At 38.2% G+C, this 16827-nt stretch overlaps 1 protein-coding gene and 1 pseudogene across 15 annotated transcripts in view; one reads left to right on the top strand and one right to left on the bottom strand.

Moving 5' to 3' along the window:
* Positions 1-16827, bottom strand: part of KIAA0825 (KIAA0825 ortholog) — a 462297-nt gene that overhangs the window by 423310 nt on the left and 22160 nt on the right. For 12 of the 15 annotated variants that reach the window (XM_055112203.2, XM_063604393.1, XM_063604394.1 and 9 more), the window contains one exon: positions 2663-2812. The exons of 2 other annotated variants lie outside the window; for them this stretch is intronic. The gene's annotated coding sequence lies outside the window, so the exon portion shown is untranslated. Of the gene's footprint in view, positions 1-2662; positions 2813-11989; positions 12107-16827 lie in introns of those variants that run through there. One more of the 15 variants, XM_063604386.1, reaches the window with a different exon arrangement.
* On the top strand, positions 13018-15144 carry LOC103786806 (FAST kinase domain-containing protein 1, mitochondrial-like; annotated as a pseudogene).

Below are 16827 nucleotides of genomic sequence, written 5' to 3'. Positions count from 1 at the left end.
CATTAGAAAGCCATTTATAGAATTGATTGATCTGGCAGAAACACTAAATAAAATGTCATCATTCTTTTCCAGGCAGTCACAAGAACATCACCGTACAATGAAGGACATTAAATACGTAAGTTAGAACCACTACCCAGCTTTATTAAATACATAAATCTGAAAGTGCTCTAAATGAATTTGCATAAAGCTGGCTTGGTCTATGATATTTAAAGAGCATATTTTGTTTCTATGCCAGAAAACTTTTCTATATTGCAGGTATACACTGAGTTCCAATTCATTTATTTGAATAGCTTCCTCTGAATTTCAAAACAGGCATTTTAGTTTAAAAAATTTTATTTCAATGAAATATATGTCAGTACTAGTATTAATAGCAACAATAACAATGATTTTAAATATTTGTTCAAGGAAGAACACTGCTATAGTTTAAATAAATTCAGAGGATTTAATCAATGCCTTCACAGACAACTGTACACATATTCAAACTTAAATACATTGCAGCACAATTACTTCTCGCCTTTGAGAACTGAGACTTAAAAGAATATTATTTATCAAAAATGTGGTGATTTAATAATAATGCCATATCAGAGAAGCCAATGTGTAGGAAAAGTAGAGTTAGGACCACAAATGAAGATAAAATTTCATAATAACTGAAATGACATTTCATAACAAATGAAAACTGTAAGAAATTTATTTCAACATTGTTGAAAAATAAAGACATAGAAGGAATGGAGTACATTAGAAAAGAAAGACTAATGTTTACCCAGTCATTGATTAAAACCAGAGCCAGGTGTTTCAATCAAGAAGAAGATGAGAGCTAGAAAGTGTTTTTGGTTGGTGGCTATCTTTAAGAGTCAGCAAGAAAAGGTCAATAAATAATTTGCCTATCCTTTTATCTTTTATTTTTCCAACATAGGTGATCAAAAAAACAACTGTGGTATAAATTCTATTATATTTACTTTTCTAAATTAAAACTAGATTTAACATAGGCAATACAGACCTGCCCTGTAAAATCATGACAGATTAAGAATCAAGGAAAAGGGAGGGATCTGGGTGAGTGGATTATTCTTTCTTCTCTCCCCTTTCTCTTTCCTTACAGATTGGTGTTCCTGGCTGCTCCTTTGTCTGCTGTGGTACTAGGTTTTTTAAAAAATGCATAACACATAAAATTTTACTTTCATTTTACTTTCTATGACAAGTGTTACTTTAAAATAATAAGATTTTACCAAAAACTCTGCATAACAATGCTTTATATAAAGGACTACCAGATGTAGTTTCCAAGGCAGGGCTTACCTGTACTCAATTATATCAAATAAGCATTCACAAAATGAAATTAAACCTGTGCTTTTAGTGAAAAAAAAAATCAATAGTGAAACATGTGGTTCTTTATATCTATAGAGGTGATAACACCAACAAGATCAAATCATTAGGATTAGAGGTACAAGAGGAATAGAATTTGAACAGAATTATACCAACGTCATGTCTTGTTATTTGGGTTTACATTTTTCTTAATCAAATACTGAAAAACAAAAATTTACTGAAAATGCCTAAGCTAACTGTTTTCCATTTATAAATTAGCTGTCTCTCACCTCCAGAGGAGCAAGGAATTCCACTTCTGTATGACCTATTTATGCCTCTTAGATTTATCACATGCATTTTTTAATGACCCTGAACCAAAGGAAATGTAGAAACCTATTTGAAAAGTTGACATTAAGGTTGTGACACCAACAAAAACAATAAGAATTTAAAGTTAAACTGACACACAATCCCCAAATCAGTCTGTTATACTCCTAATTTAAAAAACAGTTCTAATGTGAAATCGTGATAGCATGTCAGCCTTTGCTTTGAAACTCCTGAATTTTGTCATTTGGTGTTTGTGTCACAACCTTAATATTATTTAAATATACTTTTTAATATCTATTATTTAAAAAATATCTTTGAATTGAAGATACTCTAAAGCTTTGAAGAAGCCAACCTCAAAGCACTGCATTCCTAGCATGCCACTTTTATTAGAAGTAGTGCATAAAACATTTGCTGTTGACAAATCTAATTCATTAAAAGGTGAGGTGGATGCATTTTAAAATAACTGGCTGGCATCATTATCTGCAGTGCCTTTTATAAATAATTCGTCTTTTCCCTTTTGACTGAACTTGTCACAGTTCCCTTTCAGAGTCTGAGTGTTATGCCTTATAGTCAATGCTTTCAACATGTTTAGACAAGTCACAAGTTAAACAAGCAGTGGTATTTTATTTTCTGGAAATAAGAAAGGGTAACAGAAATATGAATTATTTCATTCAATTCATTGATTTTGAACTAAAGACAAGTAAAGTCAGTTAGTGGTGGTTTTATCTCACAAGAATTTAAAAATAAAAGTATACTGTTTGCATAGAATGGGGAATTTCAAAGAAAGGAACATAAAGAGAGATGCCGGTGGCCCTGCTGCAGTGTTGTGTAGAAGACTTGGTTAAAAATCAAATTGTGCTTTCCCTAACATTGGAGATCAGGTAAATCATAAAGCCGACAGCTGGCTGGCACACTAACTTCCTAAAGGAGAAAGCTAACTGTATTCTCTTAGAGGCCAAAGGAACAGAATTATAGAAGCTTTCAAGGAAACTGAGTAGGCACAGTATAAATTACTCAAAATATGAAGAAAAACATTTCTTACCTAATTTTATTTCAGAAGACACTAAGAATGAACTGGTCTTCGAATCCTAAGGAGGTAGAAAATTATTTCCTCAAGGGTTGTCAGCAGAAGAACTGTCTCTTTTCTAGTAACTTCAGCAACGTTTTTTTCCCCAAAGTATGTAAAATGTACCTGAAAAATGATTGCACAAAGCTTTATCACTGCCACAATGGGATGGAGGGCATATTCACATTAGTTGCCCAGATTGCTAGTGACAGTACTACCATTAAATCATGACATATGGACTTGAGTCAGGAAGAAGAGATGTTGGAAATACACAAAAACATCCTGAAGATTACATACATAAGAAAAGCTTATTAATAAGATAGTCCATAGACTGCAGCAACACAGGTAATAGGGGCACCTTGGAAAATGCATATTTAAAACATTCCTTATATTTTCACTAAAAATTGATCACTCCTAAAGAAATTTATCACAAAGAGAGTAACGTGTGGTTGCACCATATAAAACAAGCAATGTTATTCAATCCAAATACTTTTTTTCTTGTTTAGTTACTATTTGCTCCAAATTATTTATTAAAACCATCTTTTCCCCATTCTTCTGGGTGATCCTGTTAAAAACAGATTGCTGGGGGAGGCGCTTCCAAGATGGCCAAATAGGAACAGCTCCGGTCTACAGCTCCCAGCGAGATCGACACATAAGATGGGTGATTTCTGCATTTCCAACTTAAGTACCTGGTTCATCTCACTGGGACTGGTTGGACAGTGCGTGCAGTCCATGGAGGGTGAGCCAAAGCAGGCCGGGAAGTGCAAAGGGTCGTGGGATTTCCCTTTCCTAGCCAAGGGAAGCCATGAGTGTCTGTACCTGAAGCAATAGTACATTCCTGTCCAAATACTGCACTCTTCCCATGGTCTTTGCAACTGACAGACCACAAGATTCCCTCTTGTGTCTGGCTTGGTGGGCCCCACACCCATGAAGCCTTGCTTGCTGCTAGTGCAGCAGTCTGAGATCGACCTGGGATGCTGGAGCTTGGCAGTGGGAAGGGTGTCAGCCATTGTTCAGGCTTGAGTAGACGGTTCTATGCTCACAGTGCAAACAAAGTGGCCCAGAAGCTCGAACTGGGTAGAGCCCACCACAGCTCAGCAAGGCCTACTGCCTCTCTAGATTCCACCTCTGGGGGCAGGGCATATATGAACAAAAGACAGCAGACAGCTTCTGCAAACTTAAACGTCCCTGCCTGACAGCTCTGAAGAGAACAGTGGTTCTCCCAGCATGGCGTTCGAGCTCCAATAATGGACAGACTGCCTCCTCAAGTGGGTCCCTGACCCCTGTGTAGCCTGACTGGAAGACATCTCCCAGTCAGGGCTGACAGACACCTCATATAGGCAGGTGCCCCTCTGGGACGAGGCTTCCAGAGGAAGGATCAGGCAGCAATGTTTCCTGTTCTGCAGCTTCCACTGGTGATACACAGGCGAACAGGATCTGGAGTGGACCTCCAGCAAACTCCAACAGACCTGCAGCTGAGCAGCTGAGGGGCCTGTTAGAAGGAAAACTAACAAACAGAAAGGAATACCATCAACATCAACAAAAAGGACATCCACACCAAAACCTCATCCGTAGGTCACCAACATCAAAGACCAAAGGTTGATAAAACCACAAAGATGGGGAGAAACTAGAGCAGAAAGGCTGAAAATTCCAAAAGCCAGAATGCCTCTTCTCCTCCAAAGGAACACAACTCTTCACCAGCAAAGGAACAAAACTGGATGGAGAATGAGTTTGAGGAGTTGACAGAAGTAGGCTTCAGAAGGTTGGTAATAACAAACTTCTCCGAGCTAAAGGAGCATGTTCTAACCCATCGCAAGGAAGCTAAAAACCTTGAAAAAAGGTTAGACGAATGGCTAACTACAATAACCAGTGTAGAGAAGAGCTTAAATGACCTGATGGTCTTGAAAACCACAGTACGAGAACTTCGTGAAGCATACACAAGCTTCAATAGCCAATTTGATTAAGTGGAAGAAAGAATATCAGTGATTGAAGACCAAATTAATGAAATAAAGCGAGAAGACAAGATTAGAGAAAAAAGAGTGAAAATAACTGAACAAAGCCTCCAAGAAATACGGGATTATGTGAAAAGACCAAATCTACATTTGATTGGTGTACCTGAAAGTGATGGGGAGAATGGAACCAAGTTAGAAAACACTCTTCAGGATATTATTCAGGAGAAATTCCCCAAGCTAGCAAGACAGGCCAACATTCAAATTCAAGAAATACAGAGAACACCACATAGATACTCCTCGAGAAGAGCAACCCCAAGACACACAATCGTCAGATTCACTAAGGTTGAAATGAAGGAAAAAATGTTAAGGACAGCCAGAGAGAAAGGTCATGTTACCCACAAAGGGAAGCCCATGAGACTAACAGCAGATCTCTCTGCAGAAACCCTACATGCCAGAAGAGAGTGGGGGCCAAAATTCAACATGCTTAAAGAAAATAATTTTCAACCCAGAATTTCATATTGAGCCAAACTAAGCTTCATAAGGGCAGGAGAAATAAAATCCTTTACAGACAAACAAATGCTGAGAGATTTTGTCACCACCAGGCCTGCCTTACAAAACCTCCTGAAGGAAGCACTAAACATGGAAAGGAACAACTGGTACCAGCCACTGCAAAAACATGCCAAACTGTAAAGACTATCAATGCTATGAAGAAACTGCATCAATTTATGGGTGAAATAACCAGCTAGCATCATAACGACAGGATCAAATTCACACATAACAATATTAAACTTAAATGTAAATGGGCTAAATGCCCCAATTAAAAGACTCAGACTGGCAAATTGGATAAAGAGTCAAGACCCATTGGTGTGCTGTATTCAGGAGACCCATCTCACGTGCAAAAACACACAGGCTCAAAATAAAGGGATGGAGGAAGATCTACCAAGCAAATGGAAAGCAAAGAAAAAGCAGGGGTTGCAATCCTGGTCTCTGATAAAACAGACTTTAAACCAACAAAGATCAAAAGAAACAAAGAAGGCCATTACATAATGGTAAAGGGATCAATTCAACAAGAAGAGCTGACTATCCTAAACATATATGCACCCAATACAGGAGCACCCAGATTCATAAAACTAGTTCTTAGAGACCTACAAAAAGACTCAGACTTCCACACAATAATAATGGGAGACTTTAACACCCTGCTGTCAATATTAGACAGATCAACGAGATGGAAAATTAACAAGGATATCCAGGAATTGAACTCAGCTCTGGACCAAGTGGGCTTAATAGATATCTACAGAACTCTACACCCCAAATCAACAGAATATACATTCTTCTCAGCACCACGTTGCACTTTTTCTAAAATTGACCCCATAATTGGAAGTAAAACACACCTCAGCAAATGTAAAAGAACAGAAATCACAACAAACTGTCTCCCACACCACAGTGCAATCAAATTAGAATTCAGGATTAAGAAACTCACTCAAAACCACAAATCTACATGGAAACTGAACAACCTGCTCCTGAGTGATTACCGGGTAAATAATGACATGAAGGCAGAATACAGATGCTCTTTGAAACCAATGAGAACAAAGACATAACATACCCGAATCTCAGGGACACATTTAAAACAGTGTGTAGTGGGAAATTTATAGCACTAAATGCCCACAAGAGAAAGCAGGAAAGATCTAAAATTGACACCCTAACATCACAATTAAAAGAACTAGAGAAGCAAGAGCAAATAAATTCAACAGCTAGCAGAAGACAAGAAATAACTAAGATCAGAGCAGAACTGAAGGAGATAGAGACATAAAAAACCCTTCAAAAAAATCAATGAATCCAGGAGCTGGTTTTCTAAAAGATCAACAAAATAGGTAGACCACTAGCCAGACTAATAAAGAAGAAAGGAGAGAAGAATCAAATAGATGCAATAAAAAATGATAAAGGTCCCACAGAAATATAAACTACCATCAGAGAATACTATAAACACCTCTATGCAAATAAACTAGAAAATCTAGAAGAAATGGATAAATTCCTGGACACATACACCCTCTCAAGACTAAATCAGGAAGAAGCTGAATCTCTGAATAGATGAATAACAAACAGGTTCTGAAATAGGCAATAATTAATAGGCTACCAACCAAAAAAACTCCAGGACCAGACAGATTCACAGCCAAATTCTACCAGAGGTACAAGGATTAGCTTGTATCATTCCTTCTGAGACTATTCCAATCAATAGAAAAAGATGGAATCCTCCCTAATTCATTTTATGAGGTCAGCATCATCCTGATACCAAAGCCTGGCAGAGACCCAACAAAAAAAGAGAATTTTAGACCAATATCCCTGATGAACATCAATGCAAAAATCCTCAATAAAAAACTGGCAAACTGAATTCAGCAGCACATCAGAAAGCTTATCCAACATGATCAAGTCACCTTCATCCCTGGAATGCAAGGCTGGTTCAACATATGCAAATCAATAAATGTAATCCATCACAGAAACAGAACCAATGACAAAAACCACATGATTATCTCAATAGATGCAGAAAAGGCCTTCAACAAAATTCAACAACCTTTCATGCTAAAAATTCTCAATAAACTAGGTTTTGATGGAACGTATCTCAAAATAATAAGAGCTATTTATGACAAACCTACAGCCAATATCATACTGGATGGGCAAAAACTGGAAACATTCTCTTTGAAAACTGGCACAAGACAAGGATGCCCTCTCTCATCACTCCTATTCAACATAGTATTGGAAGTTCTGGCCTGGGCATTCAGGCAAGATAAAGAAATAAAGGGTATTCAATTTGGAAAAGAGGAAGTCAAATTGTCCCTGTTTGCAGATGACATGATTGTATACATAGAAAACCCCATTGTCTCAGCCTAAAATCTCCTTAAGCTGATAAGCAACCTCAGCAAAGTCTCAGGATACAAAATCAATGTGCAAAAATCACAAGCAGTCCTATACACCAAGAACAGACAAACAGAGAGCCAAATCATGAGTGAAATCCCATTCACAATTACTATTAAGAGAATAAAATACCTAGGAATCCAACTTACAAGGGATGTGAAGGACTTCTTCAAGAACTACAAACCACTGCTCAACGAAATAAAAGAGAGAACACAAACAAATGGAAGAACATTCCATGCTCATGGATAGAAAGAATCAATATCGTGAAAATGGCCATACTCCCTAAGGTAATTTATAGATTCAATGCTATCCCCATCAAGCTACCAATGACTTTCTTCACAGAATTGGGAAAAACTACTTTAAATTTCATATGGAACCAAAAATGGGCCCACATAGTCAAGACAATCCTTAGCAAAAAGAACAAAGCTAGAGGCATCATGCTACCTGACTTCAAACTATACTAGAAGGCTACAGTAACCAAAACAGCATGCTACTGGTACCAAAACAGATATAGATCAATGGAATAGAACAGAGGCCTCAGAAATAACACCACACATCTACAACCATCTGATCTTTGAGAAATCTCACAAAAACAAGCAATGGGGAAAGGATTCCCTATTTAATAAATGGTGCTGGGAAAACTGGCTAGCCATATATAGAAAGCTGACACTGGATCCCTTCCTTACATCTGACCAAAAATTGATTCAAGATGGATTAAAGACTTAAATGTAAGACCTAAAACCATAAAAACTGTAGAAGAAAACCTGGCAATACCATTCCCGACATAGGCATGGGCAAAGACTTCATGACTAAAACAACAAAAGCAATGGGAACAAAAGCCAAAATAGACAAATGGGATCTAATTAAACCAAAGAGCTTCTGCACAGCAAAAGAAACTATCATCAGAGTGAACAGGCAACCTACAGAATGGGAGAAAATTTTTGCAATCTACTCATCTGACAAAGGGCTAATATCCAGAATCTACAAAGAACTTAAACAAATTTACAAGAAAAAAAGTCCCCATCAAAAAGTGGGCAAAGGATATGAACAGACACTTTTCAAAAGAAGACATTTATGCAGCCAACAGACATATGAAAAAATGCTCATCATCAATGGTCATCAGAAAAATGCAAATCAAAACCACAATGAGATACCATCTGACACCAATTAGAATGGCAATCATTAAAAAGTCGGGAAACAACAGATGCTGGAGAGGATGTGGAGAAATAGGAATGCTTTTACACTATTGATGGGAGTGTAAATTACTTCAACCATTGTGGAAGTCAGTGTGGTGATCCCTCAAGGATCTAGAACTAGAAATACCATTTTACCCAGTAATCCCATTACTCCATATATACCCAAAGGATTATAAATCATGGTACTATAGAGACACATGCACACATATGTTTACTGTGGCACTATTCACAATATCACAGACTTGGAACCAACCCATATGTCCATCAATAATAGACTGAATAAAGAAAATGTGGCACATATACAGCCATAAAAAGGATGAGTTCATGTCCTTTGCAGGGACATGGATGAAGCTGGAAACCATCATTCTCAGCAAACTATCACAAGGACAGAAAACCAAACACTGCATGTTTTCACTCATAAACGGGAGCTGAACAATGAGAACACACGGACACAGGGAGGGGAACATCACACACTGGGGCCTGTTGGCGGGTGGAGGGCTGGGGGAGGGATAGAGTTAGGAGAAATACCTAATGTAAAAGTGCAGCAAACCAACACGGCACAGGTATACCTATGTAACAAACCTGTACATTGTGCACATGTACCCTAGAACTTAGAGTATAACTAAAACAAAGAAACAACAACAACAAAAAAAACAGATTCCTGGGAATCTTGTTAAACATGGGTTCTGATTAAGTTGATTTGGGGTTGGGGCCTGAAATTTTGCATTTCTAACAAGGTCCCAGGTAAAGCCACTAATGGTGTGGGTCCATGGACTACCCTTTCACTAATAAGCTTCCACTAATCTATTTGTCTTTTCCTGCAGCAAAGTCTACTATTGTTATTCTTGGCTATTGACATTGCCTTTCCATATAATTTTAAAATCTTTTTTCAAGTGTTTGACCCTCCTCACCAAAACAAAGAGAGTTAGGAATTTGACAGAGAATGCTTTGAATCTCTATCAAAGTTGGGCAAATGTATAGCATTGAGTTTTCCAAATCATGTCTGTTGTATATAATTTCACTTATTGAGGTCTTAATATTACAAAGTAACGCTCTATTATTTTCCCCATGGGAGTTTTGTACATCTCGTTATATTTATTTCTAGGCACTCCATATTTTGATTATATCTCTTTGTAAAAACTTTTCCCTTTTTTGTATATATGTATTATGTGTATAATTTTGGTAGGTTGATGTGTTCATCCAGGATATTTGATAAACTCTTATTTTTTCCAGTAGTTTTACATCATGCACAAATAATGAGCTTTATTTCTTTATTTCCAAAATCTGTACTTTATCCTGTCTCACTTTAAAAAAAAAAAAAGCAAAAAAGGTCAAACAGCAAATGCATGAAATAATAGAAATAGATGGCTATTTTGTTATCTATGATCAGCCAACATGATCTCTCGGTTAGGTTAGATTTTCTAGGAAATGGATATGAGGTGGACTCCAATGGTTTCTTTTTTTCTTTGTTTTTGAGACAGAGTCTCACTCTGTCACCCAGGCTGGAGTGGAGTGGCGTGATCTTGGCTCACTGCAACCTCTGCTTCCCAGGTTCAAGTGATTCTCCTGCCTCAGCCTCCCCATTAGAGTAGCTGGGACTACAGGCATGCGCCACCACACCTGGCTAATTTTTGCATTTTTAGTAGAGATGGGGTTTCGCAATGTTGGCCAGGCTGGTCTCGAACTCCCAACCTCAAGTGATCTGTCCGCCTCAGCCTTCCAAAGTGCAGGGATTACAGGCATGAGACACAGCACTCAGCCTCCAATGGTTTCTTATACCATTTATTTGTCCTCATATTGCCTGTCTTTCTATGGTGTCTGGTATACAAGTCCTTAAATATTACTAACAGTCATTATCCCAAGCCAAATTCCAGTTATTTAATCAGAAACGGACATGAACTCTCAAGGACAACAGCCACACTGAGAAGTAGTTGAAAAGCAAAAGGAAACAGTGGCATTATCATGAGGAAAATGGTTCCATTCAATCTAAGAACTAAGGTGAGGATGCCAATGTGAGGAAGCCATTACTGAGATACTGCAAATCACCTATACCCCATAGCTGAAATCACAAGGTTTCTTGTAAAATCAATACATAACTGAAATTGCTTTCTTGATGACAATGTCAGCCGGCTTTAAAGCAAACTGTGCTTCTTCATAGCTTTCAATTATTTGACAAAGGAAACAATTAGACTTACTATTCCACACATTGTCAATGTTGGTAACATTGGTTATCTAAGGAAAGGCAAATGTGTGTGATGCTGGGATAAAGGAATGCATAAAGAGAAAAAAGTAGTAACTAAAATAATAATAACCATAATAATAAAAACAGTTTCTTTAAAAATATTTCCATAATCTACTGCAAACAGCAATTATGAAAAAGGAGAGCAATGTAGAAAATGTTTAAAAGGAGAGGAAAACAGGACTAAAAAGCAAGTACACATTACATTAAAACTGTTTAAAATTATGTGAACAAAATTTCTGGTTAGGAAGCTCAAGCAGCATACATTTTCCTTCTGTCCCTCCAGATATACCTTAAAAAGGTAAAGAAGTTATATTATGGAGAAGAGAAATATAAACCCACAAAAATGAAGAGTCATCATCACAAATTTATAAAACACAGACAGATGAAAGAGAATTCACAGAAGAAACAGAATAGAAAAAGCCAAACTCTAAAATGTATGCAAAGAGGACTGTAATTAAAAGAATGACCTGATATCCATGGCAGAGAGTGGAGTAAAAAGTGAGGCTAAAAAACACAATCAATTGAAGGTTTGCTCAAGAAACAATGAATCTCCCTTCCTTACCTTTTAGTGCAAGCCACTACTTTGTATTTTCTTTGTCTTTAATTAAAGATCTGACTGTGGGTAAAGGGAAATAAATGAAAGAAATGATATGCTTCAAGACATGAATTAAATGTCTACAAAACTATGAAAGCATGGGCATGGGTACCCCCCAAAAAAGCCTGCCTCATTCTGGTCTTTAGCTGACTTTAGCATACTGATCATTCCCAATCTATTCATTTAAAGCAAAGTATACCAGTAAAATCAGTGTTATCCAAATAAATTCTATGTAGTTTTAGATTTTCTTTTTTCTAATATGAATGCATAGCGAAGGACTACTTGACTGACATTCGAAGAAAAAATGGTTTTTCACATTAGAGACTGTATTAGTGCATTTTCACACTGCTATAAAGAAATAGCCGAGACTGGGTAATTTATAAAGAAAAATAGGTTTAATGGACTCACAGTTCCACACGGCTGGGGAGGCCTCACAACCATGGTGGAAGGTGGAGAAGCAAAGGCATATATTACATGATGGTAGGCAAGAGAGCTTGTGCAAAGGAACTCCCATTTATAAAACCATCAGATCTCATGAGACTTATTTAGTATCATGAGAACAGCATGGGAAAGACCCACCCCCTTGATTCCATTACCTCCTACTGGGTCCCTCCCATGATATGTGGGAATTATGGCAGCTATAATTCAAGATGAGATTTTGGTGGGGACACAGCCAAGACATTTCATTCTGCCCCTGGCCCCTGCCAAATCTCATGTCCTCACATTTCAAAACCAATCAGGCCTCTCAACAGTTTCCCAAAGTCTTAACTCATTTCAGCATTAACTCAAAAATACACAGTCCAAAGTTTCACCTGAGATGAGGCAAATCTCTTCCACCTATGAGCGTATAAAATCAAAAGCAAGTTTGTTACTTCCTAGATACAGTAAGGGTACAGGTATTGGGTAAATACACCCATTCCAAATGGGAGAAATTGGCCAAAACAAAGGAGCTACAAGCCCCATGCAAGTCCAAAATCCGGCAGGGCAGTCAAATCTTAAAGCTTCAAAATAGGTGACTTCTGCAGTGCATGCTGCTCTCGCTGGGCATTTTTTCCTGGTCTGGGGGCAAGCTCTATCATGGGAAAGGTGATGTCTCTCGAGGAAAGGCTATGACTCCTGGGATATGAGGGTTGGGTGAGACAACCAAGACAGTTGCATTCCATGTTGGGACCAGGAATAACCCTGACTTCTGAGCTCTCATAACCCCAGGAGCCTCCAGAAAAGTTGCAGTGTGATGATGGAAAACCTTGCTGAAGCTGTACATTGGAATGGGTTTACAGTTATCGTAATGGGAGCAAAATACACGAAGGAAAAACAGTTCCTTGTATCCCTGTTTGTTGCACCTGACAACTAGTTGCAGATGGTTTTGTTTACCTAAGAAAATTTGTGATGTAAATCAAAAAACATCTGTTTGCCTAGACCCATTGGTTACAAATATGCTTCGGCTAAGAGCTCTTTGTCCATTCTCCTGGACTGTGTTTCAATTTCGACTCATCAGTTGTGAACCACTCATTATTCAGATGAATAAGTGTATAGATGAGGAGCAAATATTTGATTTTATTGAAAGAAACAAAATCATACTTTCAGAAAAACAAGTGGGATGTACATTTAATATACTTTGGAAGCTTCAAAAGCAGAAGATCAGTCTATTAAAAAATGTTGAGTATGTCAGAGACCATTCTCAATTTCTTACTCTTCATAATTTAGCTACAAATAAATTCAAATTAATGAATGGCAATACCCTGGTGAATGTGTTATATATCACACAACAGTTTGCTGGTGAGGCCCACGATCCGCTAGTTGAAGCACTAGTTACAGAAGCATGGGGTAGGTTAGAAAGGTTTGATATTAAACTGCTGTCAGAATTTTCCTCTTGCTTAGCAGATCAGCATTTGTATTTTAGTCCATTAATGGGAAAAATAGCTGATATTGTCCATAGGAACTTGGAAACCATCCAGAACTTAAGTTCCTTGTCTGTCTTGATGGTCAACATATCTTCTTTAATATCACGACATTTTCAGGAACAACTGAACAAAACGGAACTTGTTTTTGACACCACAGATTCTTCTGAGGTCAACGTTGCAAAAAGAATGGTACAGTTTCTTCGAAACGTTAGATATCATTATCAACCACTATTAGAAAGCTTTGTAAAGTTTTTTGTAGCATTGGGACCCACTGCAGGACCTGAAGAAAAGAAACAACTTAAATCAACTATGTTATTGATGTCAGAGGAGCTAACCAACGAGTAAGCCCTGGTAGTGTTGGGAGCAATGGAAGATAAGGAAAGCAGAAATTCATGTCTGATTTAAAGAGTTGCTTCAGTTCTGCACAAACATTTGGATAACTATAAACGATTAGAGTTGTTGAAGATAACTCAAGCATTGACTTTTCTGCATTTCCAAAGTAGGGAGTTTTTTTGTGAAACTTGGAGAATTACTGCTTAGTTATTTGAAAATTAGTTTCATACCAACTGAGATGTCCATTCTGGCCTCTGCTATTTCCCTGCTCCCTTCTCCTCATTTGGACGAAGTGGGAATATCCCGAATTGAAGCAGTTTTACCACAGTGTGACCCAAATAAATCCACCCATTTAGAATCCTTGCTATTACTCTTCCATTCAGAATTTGTAACTATGATCCACCTCAAAGGGATGAGGTTTTTGGAACTTGCGTGCAACATCTTAATTCTTACTTAGGTATATTGGATCCTCTTATGTTAGTGTTTCTTGGTTTCTCTTTGGCCACACTTGAATATTTTCCTGAATATCTGCTAAAGGTAATTTTAACATCAAATTCTTAGCTAGACTGGATTCTCAACTTGAAATTTTATCTTCATCTCTAAGTGCAAGAGTCCAGTTTTGTCTTATGGAACTAAATAGATCAGTCTGCTTGGAATGCCCTGAGTTTCAGATCCCATGGTTTCTCGACTGCTTCTGTCAGCAATATAATAAAGGTATTGCCGGCATGAATGTAGCACAACAGCAGATTTATAAAATGTTAGCAGAGGTACTAGGAGGAATCAATTGTGTAAAAGCCTCAGTTCTTACTCCTTATTACCATACAGTAGATTTTGAGTGTATCTTGGAAGAAAGAAAAAAATCTCTTCTTTATGGAAGCCATAATATAACATTGGGACAACTACCAGAAATGCCCTGGGAATCAAATACTGAAATAGTTGGATCAAGGCTGCCACCAGGAGCTGAAAGGATTGCTTTGGAATTTTTGGATTCAAAAGCATTTTGTAGAAATATCCTTCACATAAAAGGAAAATCTGCTATGAAAAAATGACATTTGGAATTTTTGGGCTATCATGTAATTCAGATTCCTTGGTTTGAATGGAACTCTATGGCACTGTCAACAAAGGATGCTTGGATGGACTACCTGAGAGAACATGCATTTGGAGAAGTCAAATCATGATTGTAGTTTTTATTTAAAATGAGTGTTATCATGTGTCACATTTGGACTTATTTTAATTAAGTGGCCTGACTCAAATAAAAAAATAGTAGGTAAAAAAAAAAAAAAGCTCCAAAATAATCTTCTTTGACTCCATGTCTCACATCCAAGGCATGCTGATGTAAGAGGTGGGCTCCCACAGCCTTGGGCAGCTCCACCTCTGTGGCTTTTCAGGGTATAGTCCCCCTCCTGGCTGCTTTCAGAGGCTGGCGTTGAGTGTCTGTTGCTTTTCCAGATGCAAGGTGCGAGCTGTTGGCAGATCTACCATTCTGGGGTCTGAAGGATGGTGGCTCTCTTCTCACAGTTCCACTAGGTAGTCCCCCAGTGGGGACTCTGTGTGGGGGCTGCCACTCCACATTTCCCTTCTGCACTGCCCTGGCAGAGGTTCTCCATGAGGGCCACACCCCTGCAGCACACCTCTGCCTGGACACCCATACATTTCCATACATCTCTGAACTCTAAGCAGAGGTTCTCAAAGCTCAATTCTTTACTTTTGTGCACCCACAGGCTGATAACCATGTGTCAGCTGCAAAGGCTTGGGGAATTGCACCCTCTGAAGCAACGGCCTGAGCTGTACGTTGCTCCCTTTTAGCCACAGCTGGCATACAGGGCACCAAGTCCCTAGACTGCACACAGCAGCAAAGCCATGGGCCAAGCCCACGAAACCATTTTTTCCTCCTAGGCTTCCCCACTTGTGATGGGAGGGGCTGCTGTGAAGATCTTTGACATGCCCTGGAGACATTTCCCCATTATCTTGTCGATTAACATTTGGCTCCTCCTTACTTACGCAAATTTCGGCAGCTGCTTGAATTTCTCCTCATAAAATGCATTTTTCTTTGCTATTGCATCAGCAGGCTACAAAGTTTCCAAACTGTTATGCTCTGCTTCCCTTTTAAAAATAAGTTCCAATTCCAAACCATCTTTCTGTGACTATATAAAACTGAATGCTTTTAAGGGCATCCAGGTCACATCCTGAATGCTTTGCTGCCTAGAAATTTCTTCCACTAGATGGTCTAAATCATCTCTCTCAAGTTCAAAGTTCAACAAATCTCCAGGGCAGGGGCAAAATGCCACCAATCTCTTTGCTAAAGTATAACAAGAGTTATCATTGCTCTAGTTCCCAACAAGTTCCTCATCTCCATCTGAGAACACCTCAGCCTGGACTTTATTGCCAGATGTATAGTTTGCAAATATTTTCTCCCACTCTGCATGTTGTCTTTTTACTCTGTTGATGGTTTCTTTTGCTGTGCAGAAGCTCTTAAGTTTAATTAGGTACTATTTGTCAATTTTTGCAATTGCTTTTGGCATCTTTGTCATGACATCTTTGCTACTTCCTATGACCAGAACTGTATTTTCTAGGTTTTCTCCCAGGGATTTTATAGTTTTGGGTTTTACATTTAAGTCTTTAATCCATTTTAGTCGATTTTTGTACATCATATAAGTAAGGGGTCCATCTTCAAACTTCTGCATATGGCTAGCCAGTTATCCCAGCACAATTTATTGAATAGGGGTCATTTCCCCATTGCTTGTTCTTGTCAACTTTGACAAAGATCAGATGGTTGTAGGTGTGTGGCCTTATTTCTGGGCTCTCTATCCTTCTCCATTGGTCTATGTGTCTGTTTTTATAGTGTAACATGATGTTTTGGTTACTGTAGCCCTGTAGTAGTTTAAAACTGACTAACTTGATGCCTCTGGCTTTGCTCTTTCTGCTAAGGATTGCCTTGGCTATTTGGGCTCCTTTTGTTCCATAGGAATTTTAAAATAGTTTTTTTCTAGTCTCTGAAGAATGTCATTG

This window comes from Pan paniscus, chromosome 4 (assembly GCF_029289425.2).
Source record: "Pan paniscus chromosome 4, NHGRI_mPanPan1-v2.0_pri, whole genome shotgun sequence".
Lineage (NCBI taxonomy): Eukaryota > Metazoa > Chordata > Mammalia > Primates > Hominidae > Pan > Pan paniscus.
The sequence above is the reverse complement of the archived record's forward strand: the minus strand, read 5'-3'. Positions and strand labels throughout refer to the sequence as shown.